The sequence below is a fragment of the Ursus americanus genome, chromosome 23 (assembly GCF_024610735.1).
Source record: "Ursus americanus isolate L20-20 chromosome 23, mUrsAme1.1.p, whole genome shotgun sequence".
Lineage (NCBI taxonomy): Eukaryota > Metazoa > Chordata > Mammalia > Carnivora > Ursidae > Ursus > Ursus americanus.
Genome location: NC_142149.1, coordinates 25,197,364 through 25,210,239, shown reverse-complemented (window position 1 = coordinate 25,210,239; position 12,876 = coordinate 25,197,364). Strand labels below are relative to the sequence as shown.

Sequence of the window (12,876 nt, the reverse complement as noted above, 5' to 3'; positions counted from 1 at the left end):
ATTAGGCCTGGTGGCTTTTCCCATAAAGCTGGTGCTTCTCCATCTTGTTGGTACTTTAGAATCACCTGGAGGCTTTGACAATCCTGATGCCCAGGCTGCACCCGGACCAGTTAAATCAGGGTCCTGGGGGAGAGTCCGGGCCCCAGCGTTTTTAAGAGCTCCTCCCGTAATCCTCACGCAGACCAGCCGCATCAGCAGCACGGGGTAGCTTGTTAGAAATGCAAATTCCCAAACCCCACCCTAGAACCACTGAATCAGCGCCTCTGGGGCGGGGCCCCGCCAGCCGTGGTCTAACCAGCCCTCCAGGTGATGCTGGGGCTCGTGATTTCAGGCCGAGGCGGGGTGAGGCCCAGGTGGTGTCTGCCCAGACCTCCACCCAGCTGAAAACAAGCCGCTTAATAAGACGCCTTCGATTTAAAGATGCTTTTTGGAGGGGCGCCTGGGTAGCACAGAGGTTAAGCGTCTGCCTTCGGCTCAGGGTGTGATCCCGGCGTTATGGGATCGAGCCCCACATCAGGCTCCTCTGCTATCACATCAGGCTCCTCTGCTATGACCCTGCTTCTTCCTCTCCCACTCCCCCTGCTTGTGTTCCCTCTCTCACTGGCTGTCTCTATCTCTGTCGAATAAATAAATAAAATCTTTAAAAATATATATATAAAGATGCTTTTTGGAAAGAAAAAAACTTTTTTTACTCAATTTATTAATTCCCAAGGATCAGAAGACACTACATTGGTTGGGCTATTCTTCCTTATTCGACTGGAAACGTTCCCCGCTCTGACCATCCCCTCCTTGCCAATCTGGGACCAGACGCCCTCCCAGCACCAGGCTGTCACACAGCAGATGCTCACTGAACATCAGTTTCCTTCCTTCCCTTTGCGCCTTGGACTTTACAGAATGGTGCCTTACATACGTCCTACCGCTGTTTTGATTTATATTGAAGTTACTCACATTGCCCAAGTGTCCTGCGTGGGGGTGGCCAGCTGCCTGGGATTAGGAAACACTGGGTCTCATCCAGTCGTGGTTTGTCCTTAACCTTTGCCGATGCTGAGGGATCTCAAGGAAAGTGAGAAAGGGGGAGGCAGACCGCACTGATGATTTTACTCCATCGCTGCAAAATGACCTTCCCTTGATTCTATGACACACGAGATTTACCAAGAGCTTTTTTGTTTTTTCTTTTGGTGGGAAAGGAAAATACAAGCACATCATGTGTATATGTCAGTTGTAAAATGCATTTGTACTTTAGAAATGTGAAAAATGTCTATTTCAGAGGTGATGAGATGGGACTGCCCTCTGAATAATGATGGGGAAGAAGCACGGGGGGACTCTATAGAACGATGCCCTGGGCTACAGGCAATCTTTTGCTCTTTGGGGGTCCTTGTCATGGGCATTACAATGGGCTTTGTGTAGTGGTTACAAGATAACATTTACAAAGAGAAAGAAATCCCACAAAGTCTCCTGGGGGACATATGTTTGGGAAATCTGCTATCACCGGTCCTAGGTCTTAGGGCTCGACTTCGGTGCCTGTGTAACCTCTGCTAAGTCACTCTTGGGGCAAGTTTGTTCACTCGCCCTAGGGATCGTGACCCTCTCTGCCTGGCCTGCTTCATGGTTCGTCAGGGAATCAAATGCAGGGATTATTGAAGGGAAGAGCAAGTAGAAATCCTAATCTGGTTTAATTTGGGAAGGGGGGTGTTTCTGGGACAGCCCCCTCCCCCCAATCCAAGCCAACAGCCTTGTAGCAGAGCCTTTGCAATTGCAGGACGCAGCTGACCACCTCTGCTTCCAGGGGGGCCCCCGACTTACTGGCTGGCAAAAACACAGTGACTTAGGTGCCAAAAATCTCGAACCCACCGGCGACTACAAATGCATTGCAGGGAGATAGGGTTGGTCAACACAGGACACGCAAACGCCCGATGTGATCCTGGGGCTGCCAAAAGGCCTGAGGTTCTCCCTACTATGGTCTCCCCTTTGGAGGAAATCACTCTCCAGAGAGGCCTCATAAGATGTAAAGGTGTTATTTTAGCAAGATCAATGCTGAAATCTAGAACGTAGACTGTAGACTGTAGATGGATCTTTTGGCCTTCCCTGGGTGGTTTGTTTTGTTTTGTTTTTAAGTGTTTCGATTTCCCACAAAACAGCCATAATCCTTCTCATTCCTGTGGCCGCTGTTTGGGGTGTGGTGGGACTGGACGTGGCAGTCCCAACAGGGGCTGCCTGGGCCCCAGGGCACTGGAGACGTTTCCAGAGAGCCAGACGGCATGGCTGCTTCAGCCATGAGCTTCCTGCTGCAGCTTGTGCTGGAGAATTTGAGGAGCCGAGAAAGCTTCTCACCCAAATCATAAAGACGGGATGTTTCACGACTCTGAAGTCATGGGGATTCGCTGGAGGGGGTGGGATCCAATCCAGTAAAGGAGAATAACCAACGTGCGCTTTCGTGCATTCGGTCGGTAGTGCTTTTTGAGTACCTACTATGTGCTGGTTCCCTCTAGGGCCCGGGGGCCCATTATTTAATTTCCCCACCAGCTTATGCAAGAGGCACTGTTGTTCCCATTTGCAGATGAGTAAGCTGAAGCTCTCAGAGGCCAGGTTCCATTGATGTCCTTCCCCTGCAGGAAAGCTGTACCCCAAGTCTCCTCTCCGCTGGCCCAGGCTGGCAGGGGCGGGGCAGAGGCTAGAAGGCCTGTGGTGGGGGTTGCCCACTCATTGCCCTCTGGTGCCTGGGGTGCTCCACGCTCTCTGGCTGGGGTCAGAGTCTCCAGGGGCCCCTCGGCAGCCTCACCCACCCTGCAGAAGGAGGGCCGGGGCACCTTATAGACACTTCTGTGTGTGCCCCTTCCGGAGAGACAATGAACCGGCTGACCTCTGACCCACCCTCCAGCCCAGACGCTGTAAACGGCAGGTTCCTAAGAAGATCCCAAGAAACGCTCATGTTTACTGGGGACCGCTCTACTTATAGAACTTACACTTTACAAGGTTTGGAAAAGTATTTAAAAGTCACCCGCGATGCCACCAGCTAGAGAGGACCAGGGTTAGTGTTTGGAGGTCTCTTGCCTTTCTGTCCCCAGGTGATGTCAAATATGAAACACAAGCAGATTGTCTTCCCCTCTGGGGGCACGGATCACGGGTATCTGGTGTTGTTTGTATCCCCTCCATCCCTTTTTTGGCTTGTTTGGAGACTTTTTTTTTTTTTTTTTAAGTCCTTCCTTGTACGTAGCACAGACTTCAGGAAATACTTGTTCAATGAAAGAGCGGCAGGCAGAGCCCGGTCATGGTTGGGGCCGGAACACTGGCTGGCTTTGGTGGGGCCCAGCACTGGGCTGAGACGGCTCGTCGCCACTCACTGCCCAGCCATTCCTGGCAACCCTGGCCCGTGCTCAGCCCTCACTGGGCTTTGTCGACCTTTAATAAGAGAGAGATGCAGGTGGAGAGGAGAAGCCGACCTGGGGAAGGGGGGGGGGGGCTGTGGTGTCAGCCAGGGTCTCGGCCTTCTCCCAGGGTCACAGGCAGAATACAACCCCAGGACTAAAGTGTGGGGATCCTCCCCTTTGAGAGCCCTGAGAGGGTGTTCGGCAATAGGAGACCGATCTTCAAGAAAGCAGGAGGTCTGTACATTCCGAGGCTTGGCCAGGCCAGCAAAGGTCGCAGAGTTTCTCTTCTGGAGACTTCCAAGAATCGGGGCATCGTTGTGCACTGGGTCAGCCGCCACCTACCCCGGGGCAGTGGGAGAGACCAGGGACTTTGGGAGCCCTTCCAGAGAGCCAGGAGGCCGTGGCAGGCTGTGGACAGAGGAGGGTGTGGTGGGATGGCCGAGCTGGGGGAAGGGCAGGGTTTCCTCCCTGGGCTGGGCAGGGCGCCTTGCCAATCCGAGGGACCCGGCTTCGTGCTTCTCCGGGGCTCAAGCCCCTCTCAGATCTGGGAGCTGGTGGGAGCCTTCGGACGGAGCTGGCCCACTCGACAAAGGTACGTTAGGATTCTTCCCGGAAAACCAGAAGGAGGAGGGAGTTCCAATGCCAGGCTGCCAGCCCCTGCCAATGGGGAGGCCTGCACGGTAAGGCCTCGGACCCCTGGGTCTGAATCTACACTCTGCCACGTCCAAGCTTGGTGACCGTGGGCAAGACGAGATCTCACCTCTCTGAGCGTCAGTGTTTTCCCCTGTGCAATGGGGATTCAAACCAGAACAAAACACCAAACTTTTTTCCTCTGTTTACCTCCCCCTCTCAGGGTTGCTGAGAGGATTATGCAAGATAAATTAGGGAAAAGGTGCTCAATAAACCTTATTCTGCCCTAAAGGGTGGTTCTCAGAATTAACTGCCCATCCGAATTGCCTTGGGGACTTGGTGAAACCACAGCTCCTCCCCACTCCCCTGCCAAGCAGGTCTGCGGTGGACCTGACTTTGCCTTGTTCCTAAGAGCCCACCGGTGATTCTGAGGCAGCAGGACCCCCCACAGAGCACCAAAGATGCTAAAAGGCTATTTCCAGGCAGGGATCCTGAGTGGGGGCGCAGGGTCTCCCGCCACCCTCAAAGCCTGGCCCACAGCCCCTCCCTCCCAAGGGCGCAGCGCACCCTGTTGTGAGCTGCTGGTTGCTGGGATGCGATGTGGGTTTTTGTCTGCTGTCCCCACCCCTTGCCAACCCGCCCAGCAGGCCCCACTGCCTTGGCAACGCATTGCAAAGTCCACACAAAGGGAAACTGTGCCGGGGAGGCTGGTCCTGCCCGACGCCCCGGGGAAGGGTTTCCATGGCAACGCTGACATCACCAGGCTCAGCTGCCTGCCAAGCCAGGCCCTGAATGGAGGCGCCTGGGTGACCGCGCTGCAGCCCCCGTGGAGAAGGGTGACCCAGGGGCTCTACATGATGCTGGGGCGGGCCTTCCCCAGTCCCGGGTCCCATGCAGATCTGGGTTCAAAATCCAGACCTGCCCCTGACTTGCCCGGTGACTGAGCACGCCGCAGAGCTGTCTGAGGCTCATTCTCCCCGTCTACAGCACAGAGCCAACAGTGTTTACCTTGCCGTGAAGATTACACAAAATCACAGATAATATATGGCTCCGTGGTAAATTGTAAAAACCGATTCCAGGGGTGAGTGGCAACACTAGGTTGTTTCCAGGGGAGCCCCCTGACTGCCAGCCCCCTTGATGGAGGATCCTGGAAAGAAGCCTAGGAACCGGGAAGGAGAAGGCGCGATTATTCAGCCGCTCCCCCTGGGGGAGGGGCGGATGAGGGGGCAGCATCTGGTTAGGAAAGCCATGGAATGGGGCAACTGTGGGTCCGGATGGTGGCTCCGGGCTGTTCCGATCTCACACACTGGGTTCAGAGAAGGGGATGCAGGGGTCCAGAAAGTACGTGGGACTGGCCCCGTCATACCCTGAGTGATGAGGCATCAGGAGGCGGATTAGGGTCCCCCTGCACCCTGCGGGTGCACCCTGGGTGGGGGGAGCCACCTCTGTTCTTCACACAGAGGAAGGACACTGATGGCTCTGCAGAAACCAGGAGTCAGAAGCCCCGGCAAGAGAGGCTGTGAGCCTCAGAGAGCTGTGAAGGGTGGGTTGGAGTTCACCCCCGTGTAGTATGCAGGCAGCAGGGGGGTGGGGGCGCTGAGAAAGGCCACGGGGGCTTCCTCTTAGCTGCCTCCTCCTCTGGGCTCTTTGCAGGGGCCAGACAGCGTGCTCAGAAGGTTCCCTCCGCCATTTCCTCTCCCCAGGCTCTGGCCGGGGTGCTGTCTGCTCTCCAGCAGTGCCCGCAACCTACCCACCCCCCCCAGCACCCAAGGTGCGGGCCCTTCTAAGAAGAGGCCCCCCAGAGTGCTGCCCACCCGCTCCTCTCCACCACCAGCTTTGCCCTTCCCAGCCTGTCCCCCTCAGGGTCCACACCCGCCCCACGCTCTCCATCTTCAAGGGAGGTGCTGGGGCCTGTCCCACTCACAGAGGCGCGGCCTCAGGCCAGGGCTCTGGACCCCTGTGCTGCCAGGCGTTGCTCAGCTGCTACCCAGACGCCTGTGCCCGGAGGCCCTGAGCTCCCTTTGCGGGAGGGCGGTCCTCCCACCCTGCCCCTCAGGAAGCTTCCGGTGAGTTCTGGACTAGCCATTCGGACCTGATAGTAGGAAGGCTGCAGCCCCTCATTCCGTCCACCACCCCCTCCTTCACCTCCCAGGGTGAGGGACCCAGCGTGCTGCTGGGACGAGGGGCGTGTGGGTCACAGGAGGAGAAGGGAGCCATTGGGGTCACTTTGCCAGGCTTGTGCCCAGGGGAGGACAGGAAGGAGCTTCCTATGCACATGCCATGGTCTGTCCCTGGGTCCCTATGGACCCTCCGCCCCTCAGGGCCTGGAACTGACTTATAGTCACCTGCTGTGGTCTCCTGCTCAGACGGACTATGACACGACACTGTTTGGCTTCAAACTGGTTCTGTAAGGGCGGCCCCTGTCCAGTATCCCGAGAGTGCAGTGTCATCCACGGGGGGTGGGGGGGGCGTGCCCTGCAGGAGGCTGTGCCTGGGAGCAGGAGGGCCCAAGGCGGGGGTGGGGGGAGACGGAATGCCCCTTTTGAAAAAGGGCTCCCCTGGGAGAAGAACCTGGCGCCCGCTTAAGACACATTCTCTCTCAGCACAAAGGAGCTGCCGGACTCCATCAAGGGGACAGTGGCTGGACTTCGGCCCCTGGGACACCAGCCACACCTTCCCCAGTCTGCCTTTCCTTCAGGGAGACAGGAATTGGGTCAAAAGTTGGAAGCACCTGACAGTAGGCCAACTCTTCCCAAACCAAGTAATGGGCTTTCCCAGGCTGCCTCCTGCAGCCTCCTCGGCATGGGACGGTGGGCCCCAGTGTCGGGGCCTGAGCTCTAGCGCCCAGAACACATTTGGGGAAGTGCCCCGTTCGCTCAGGCCACCTGCTCGAGGCTTCAAGAGGCTCCCGCAGCTGGCCCAGGTCTTCAGACACTCTAGGGGGCTCGATTCTGGACTCTTCAACTTGAGTCTGCTCAGCCCAGCACTGATTTACACCACGTGGCTCTGCAGGAGAAATCAAGTCGGCCCTCAGCGTGGGGAGAGCCACAGCTGCGGCCTGCGGTGGGTGGCTGGCCTTGGCCCGCCCTCGCCGTGACCCTGGCTCCCGCCTCTCACCGACCTTCACAGATTCCTCACTGAAGAACCTCTGGCCCCAGCGTGGCGTCCCGTGGCCTGGACGGAGCAGGAGCCAGCTGCCGAGGGTGAGGACTCCAGGCTCCCTCCCCGGGGAAGTCCCGGGGCTTCCGGAAGGCTCTTTCACACCTACCACGCCACTGCACCTCCCCAGGACCTGCTGAGGAAGGTAGTGTCTTTTCCAGGGCACCAAAAAGGGAAGGGCGTCACAGCTACTCCTCCACGGAGACCAGATGCCCCAGGCCTGTCCTGGGTTCCATGTCATCTCTGACCAGGGAGCATGGCCCACCCTGGGCACCCCAGGGCTCACACAGACTGTCTGAGAGTCGGTGGGTGGGCTCCTGCCTCCCCAAGGTCTCCAAAAGCTGGAGAAAACTCCCTCTGTCCTCCTTGTTCCTTCTTCTCACCAGAGTGTTGACACCAAGTGAGCACTCAGTGACAGGTGAGACCCTGCTGCTTGGGAAACGGCCACGCCAATGACAGCGGGCTCAGCCAGCAAGGACGCCCTGCCAGTGAGTGGCAGATGGACCGTCTCAGGGCCGAGACAGCCTAACCTCGCCTGAAGGGCAAAACGAAGGGCTGTTCTGGATCCCGGCTCTCAAAGTGACTGTCCATTCCAAGACACATGTTGGCGGGTCCTTAGCCCCCAGCAGCCCAACCCTCAGACCAGAGATGTTGTGTCCTGGGGTCCTTCTGCCAGAGGCCGGGGCAGGCCTGGCACAAGCCTGGGAACCGCAGACAGGTCTGCGTCCCAGGCTGGCGTCTGGAGGCCCAGTCTCCCTCGGGCTGACCAGCTGGGACACTTTGAACAAGGGCCCTAATCTCGCTGACTCTCCATTTCCTTGTCTGTAAAACCGGCCCAGCCGACGAGGAAGGTGTTGTGGGGGCAGACGAGATCCTGTGTGCCCAGCTCTGTAATGAGGCAGGCGCTGAACAAAGGGAGGAGGGCGGCCCCCACCCTCTGACCACACAGTTGAGGGGATCAAAGGCCAACAAGGACATTCAACTTTGTTGGAAGAACCAGAGATTGTAAGGTGAAGCCTCTGCCCCCTCCCTGGCCACCTCTGCCTCCTTTGGCTTGGCCCCGGCCCCGTGGAGCCAGGTCTGAGTTAGGCCAGGAAGGCCGGTGACTCATAGTGACCTCACTCCTCCTTGGCTCTATGGTTCCTTCTGTAAAATGGGCACAGCAGCTCTTGGCTAAACAATCTCCCAATGAAAGGCCCCTGATGGCTGTGGAACTCTGTGATTACCCTCACCACCGCTCCTTGCTCTTACTCATCTGCCCAGGAAGATGTGCAAAAGGGGGAGAGTCCAGAAAAGAATCAAAAAATAAAGAAAATAAGCTTCGCTTGCAGTCCAGAACTCAGAGCCAGCTGGGTCTCACACCTGTCCTCATCACAGCTGGCTGTTCCTTCCCTGTCACTTTTCCACAACAAAAGACATGTTACCATTTAACCAGGCCATGGGAATTGGGGCCAAACTCTCCAAATGGCAAACCAGCAGGACCTGTTTGCTGGGACACAGTAACCCCACTGGACCTGGTAAGTGGCTGCCCTCCTACAGCCCTCCAACTCCTGCCAGGCCCAGCCCAGCAAGGTGACCTTGGCAAGTCTCCTGACCTTCCCTAGCATCTACCATGTGTCACGGGGGACGTTGGGGGGAGGAGCTGCCAGGAGGAACCAGAGATGGGGCTTGGGGGGAACACACAGATATCCAAGGGGGAAGGAAGCAGTGTCCTCCAGACTTGGCTGGGCAAGCCCAGAGTGATCCAAGAGTCCTGGAGAGACAGGCTAGGAGGGGAGAGGGAGATTGAGCAAGAACTAGAGAGAAGGGGGCCCCCAAAGTCTACAGGCTGGGGGCCATGGGAGCCAGGGAAGGGACAGGTCCTGCCTCTTCCCTCGGTCCTCCCACTGCAGCACCGAGGCCAGGTCTGCCAGGTCTCCCTCCTTGGGTCCCTCCTGAAGCAGGGTTAGGTCTTAATCACCCCAGGGGCCCCCACATGTCTGATACCTGTATATATCATCAGCGCTTATGGAATAACTGCTTGGCTCTAATTCTTCTCCCCGAAGCCCCAGCCTTTGGTTGATTCAGCACCCGGGTTCCTGGACTCTCAGAGCAGGGTGGTGGGAGGGGTCTTAGCGATGATTAGGGTGGGGATGAGGGGGTAAAGAAGAGGGTGTGGGAAGGAACTTATGTTTTACTTTTTTTTTTTTTTTTTTTGCCCAACCCAGGGCTTGAACTCACGACCTGGAGCTTGAGATCAGAGCTGAGGTCAAGAGTCAGATGCTTAACTGACTGAGCCACCCAGGTACCCCTACTTTATTATGTTTTAAAAAAATTATTTGCCTGAAGTGATATCAGATTATATATGTTTCCCCTTTTTAAAGTTTTAAGTAAATTTAAATTATAAAATATTTCAAATATACAGAGAAGAGCAGATAGCCACACACCCAACCTTGAGTTTGAATAAATGTTAACGCCGTGCTATATTTTCTTTAGGTCTCCTTTGGTCCAAAAGTTAAATGTTGACAATAGAACCCAAGTGCCATCCCCAGTTTATGTCCTTCCTCCCTCTTCAGAGGAGGCCTTGAACTTGAAATTGATGCATTTTTCCATGTGCATTTTCATACTTTTACTACAGAAATGGGTCCATAAGCAACCTACAGTGTCCTTCTGATGTTCATAAAATGCTGTTGAAACGTGAGCTGTGGACTGAGGAATGGTGCAAGGTTTTCCTTCTTGGTCCTCTGGGGCCTGGCCTACAAGTTACCTCCAGGGCTGGAGCTGCAGGAGGCCAGGCCCAAGCTCTCACCCTCTTCAAACAGGGGCAACTCTCTCCACTGACTTATAGATGGGGCTTCTGTGTGAGATTTCCTTGGAAAAACAGGTTCCACAGCTTGAAATCCCAAGTCTAATGGAAACCCCTCTCCTGACAGAGGATGTAATTAGGGCCCAGAGAGGGCAGGTGACTTGGTCAAGGTCACACAGCCGGTTCAGTGGCAGTGCCCACTGATGCCCAATTCAGGGTTCTCTGTCCCCCACCGGCCTCCCTTGTTAAACAGAGGAAAGACAGATGAGCACCCAGCCTCAAAGGCTGATTTGCTTCTGCACTGGGGAAAAGGAAAAGCAGTCCGGACTGGCACCTATGAGGACACCAAACCACCACCCCTTTGGAGAATCACAGGGCACAAGGAAAGTCCAGTATGGCAGCCACCAGCCACCTGTGGCTGCTGAGCACTGGGAAGGGACCTAACCCAAACCAGAAGCTTCTGCGAGGTGAGCTACACACGGGCTTTCAAAGACTCAGTATGGAAAAAGGATGTAAAAGATCTCATTCGTTTTATGTTGATTGTACGTTGAAATGATAATATTCTGGATATGTTGGGTTAGGCAGAATATGTTCCTAAAATTGATTTTACCTGTTTCTTTGCACTTTTTAAAACGTGGCTGTAGACAAAGTTAAAATTATATATGCGCCAGCTTTCTACTTCGCTGGATAGTGCTGCCCTAGGCCTTATACCAGTGGCCAAAAGCAAAGCAGTCAGACCGCAGAGCGAGGCCAGAGCTGGAGAAAGACGGACTCCGGAAGCCCTGAGCGGGGGCCTCTACACAGAATCCACACCAGGGCACAGGATTCTGATCAGGAGGGGATGGAACATGCAATTGCCCTCCTGCCCCCTGTCAGGGGCTCCTCTCTCTGAGCTCCTCCCACCCTGGTCCTCCAGGATCCAAGCTCGCCCTTGCCTCTGTCCTTGAGAGCCCTGGCGTTCCCTCCCTCTACCTCTGTCTGCACAGACTCTAGGGAATTGGGACAGTGTGAGTCCCCTCTTGCAGATCTCTGGCCTCTTTTTCCTGTGATGATGACAGGGGTCTTTGCTGCCCCCACCCCATCTTCCCTGCCCCATGGAAGTTGAATGCTAGAACCGGACTCCTCCTCCTGAACCACCTCCCCCACACACCACTGGACCTCCAGGAGAGGGATCCCGGGCTCTAGTGGGCTGCGGAAGCCCCCCCACCCCATGGCAGCAGGCACACTCCATGGCTCCTGGCGGTGAGAGGGGCCGCTGAAGGGCCTCAGCATCTGGATACCATGCCTCTCGTCTGGCATTGTGGGAGATGCCCAGCCCACCCCCAGGAAGCCTTCCACGAGGACTGTCTTCCCGGGCACCATCGCCCAGGTCTGCGGTTCCAGCCAATTATTCTGTCGTCCCAGAGTTGGCAAAGCATGACACTTCCCTATTGGAACTTCTCAGCTATCTCCCCGTGCAGCTGGGAGCTGTCAGCCAGCAGCTTTTCTCTGTTAAGGTAGGGGTGAGGAGCGGGGGGTGGGGGGCTGCAGTGCCTATCAGAAAATGAGAAAAATGTCAGGCGCTTAAGTGCATATGACAGATAGCAACCTCTCTTCCCCATGGGGGGAAACAGAATCCAGGATGTAACAACTTTGGAGTTTTCGACGGATTGGGGAAAAACCCCCAGCAGCCCCCTCTACTACTACGACGTAATGCAGAGGCACGTAGGAAAATATTCCGATGACACCAAAGCCAAGTTTTTGAAGGATGGACGCGTAATTCGCCTATTGTCACAGGCGAATCCAGAGGTGGGTGCCGGTAGGAAGCTCTGGGACGCTCCCTCCACCTCCCTCTGGGGAATCCAAATCATTGGATTTTACAGGACACTTCCCTGGAAATACGCTTTCTAATTTAGAAAAAAGTCGTCAACAGAGCCCTGCGCTCCAGAAACCACAGACTATGGAGAACGAGCGTACGTGTTGAGAGTTCACTGTTTTAATCAAATAAAAGCTACAACAAAGTTCATCTGACACATAGTTAATGAGATAATCATTGTTGCGCTTCGCGGGAATTAGACATTAATGGGAAGCAGTTTTTATAAATGACGGTAATTATACTGCTGCCTTTACTCAGCCAAAATTTTAAGATTTTTTCTTCGTGTTTTGTTACTTCCCTTGTATATGCGGTCGGTGTCTGTGATGAAGTTTCCTGTGGGTCTCGGGGCGGTGTTGTCACTGTCGCCGCCCGCCCCACCCCCACGCGGGGCGCAGGCCCACAGCGACGGCGAGGTTTTCTTGAGCACCTACCATGTGCCACTGCTCGAAGCACTCAGCTCGGGTTATCTCGTTGAATCCTCACAAGACTCTCCAGAAATAGGTGTTTTTAGCTGGTAGCTCACGAAAGAGAAAAGGGAGGCTCGGGTTGCTGATGCCGCCCAAGGTCACGGTCACGGAGGCAGGAGTGGGCCGCCCCGGGCAAGCTGAGCGTGTGGCTGGAGCGGAAGCACAGTGTCGGACAGCCCTTCTCCCCTGTCCCTGGCTGGCCTCTGCTCTCTGGGGACACCCTGTGACGGGCACTTGAGGGCAACAGGCCGCAGGGGGAGGAAAGGGGGCTCAAGGCAGCACAGGCTTGGGAGCCACGTAGACCAAAGTTCAAATCCCAGCCGCTCACACATGGGGCGTGTGACCCTCTGAGCCTCGTCTGCAGGGCCCTCATCCGCCAGGTGGGGAGGGGGTCCGGGCAGCAGGGCTGATAGAGGCCTAGCGCAGGCCGCACACACGGGTGGGGGCAGGCCCGTCGGGGGGCGCAGGAGTGGCGGCAGGGACCAGGTTGCACAGCCCCTACCTGGGAGGCTTGGGATCCAGTGAGGGAAATAAGCGAGAAAGCACGTTTCCCGCTGAGCTCTGTGATCTGGGGGGCATTCAAGGGGCGACACGGTCCCAGGCTGTCATTGG

The 12,876-nt window shown here is 56.0% G+C and overlaps 1 long non-coding RNA gene across 1 annotated transcript; it reads left to right on the top strand.

Moving 5' to 3' along the window:
• Window positions 1-6,580: 6,580 nt before the first annotated feature.
• Window positions 6,581-12,022, top strand: LOC148107965 (uncharacterized). The gene is made up of 3 exons (XR_015721304.1): window positions 6,581-8,674; window positions 9,365-9,441; window positions 9,775-12,022. It is a non-coding gene; the product is annotated as an uncharacterized LOC148107965 (long non-coding RNA).
• The last annotated feature ends 854 nt before the right edge of the window (window positions 12,023-12,876 follow it).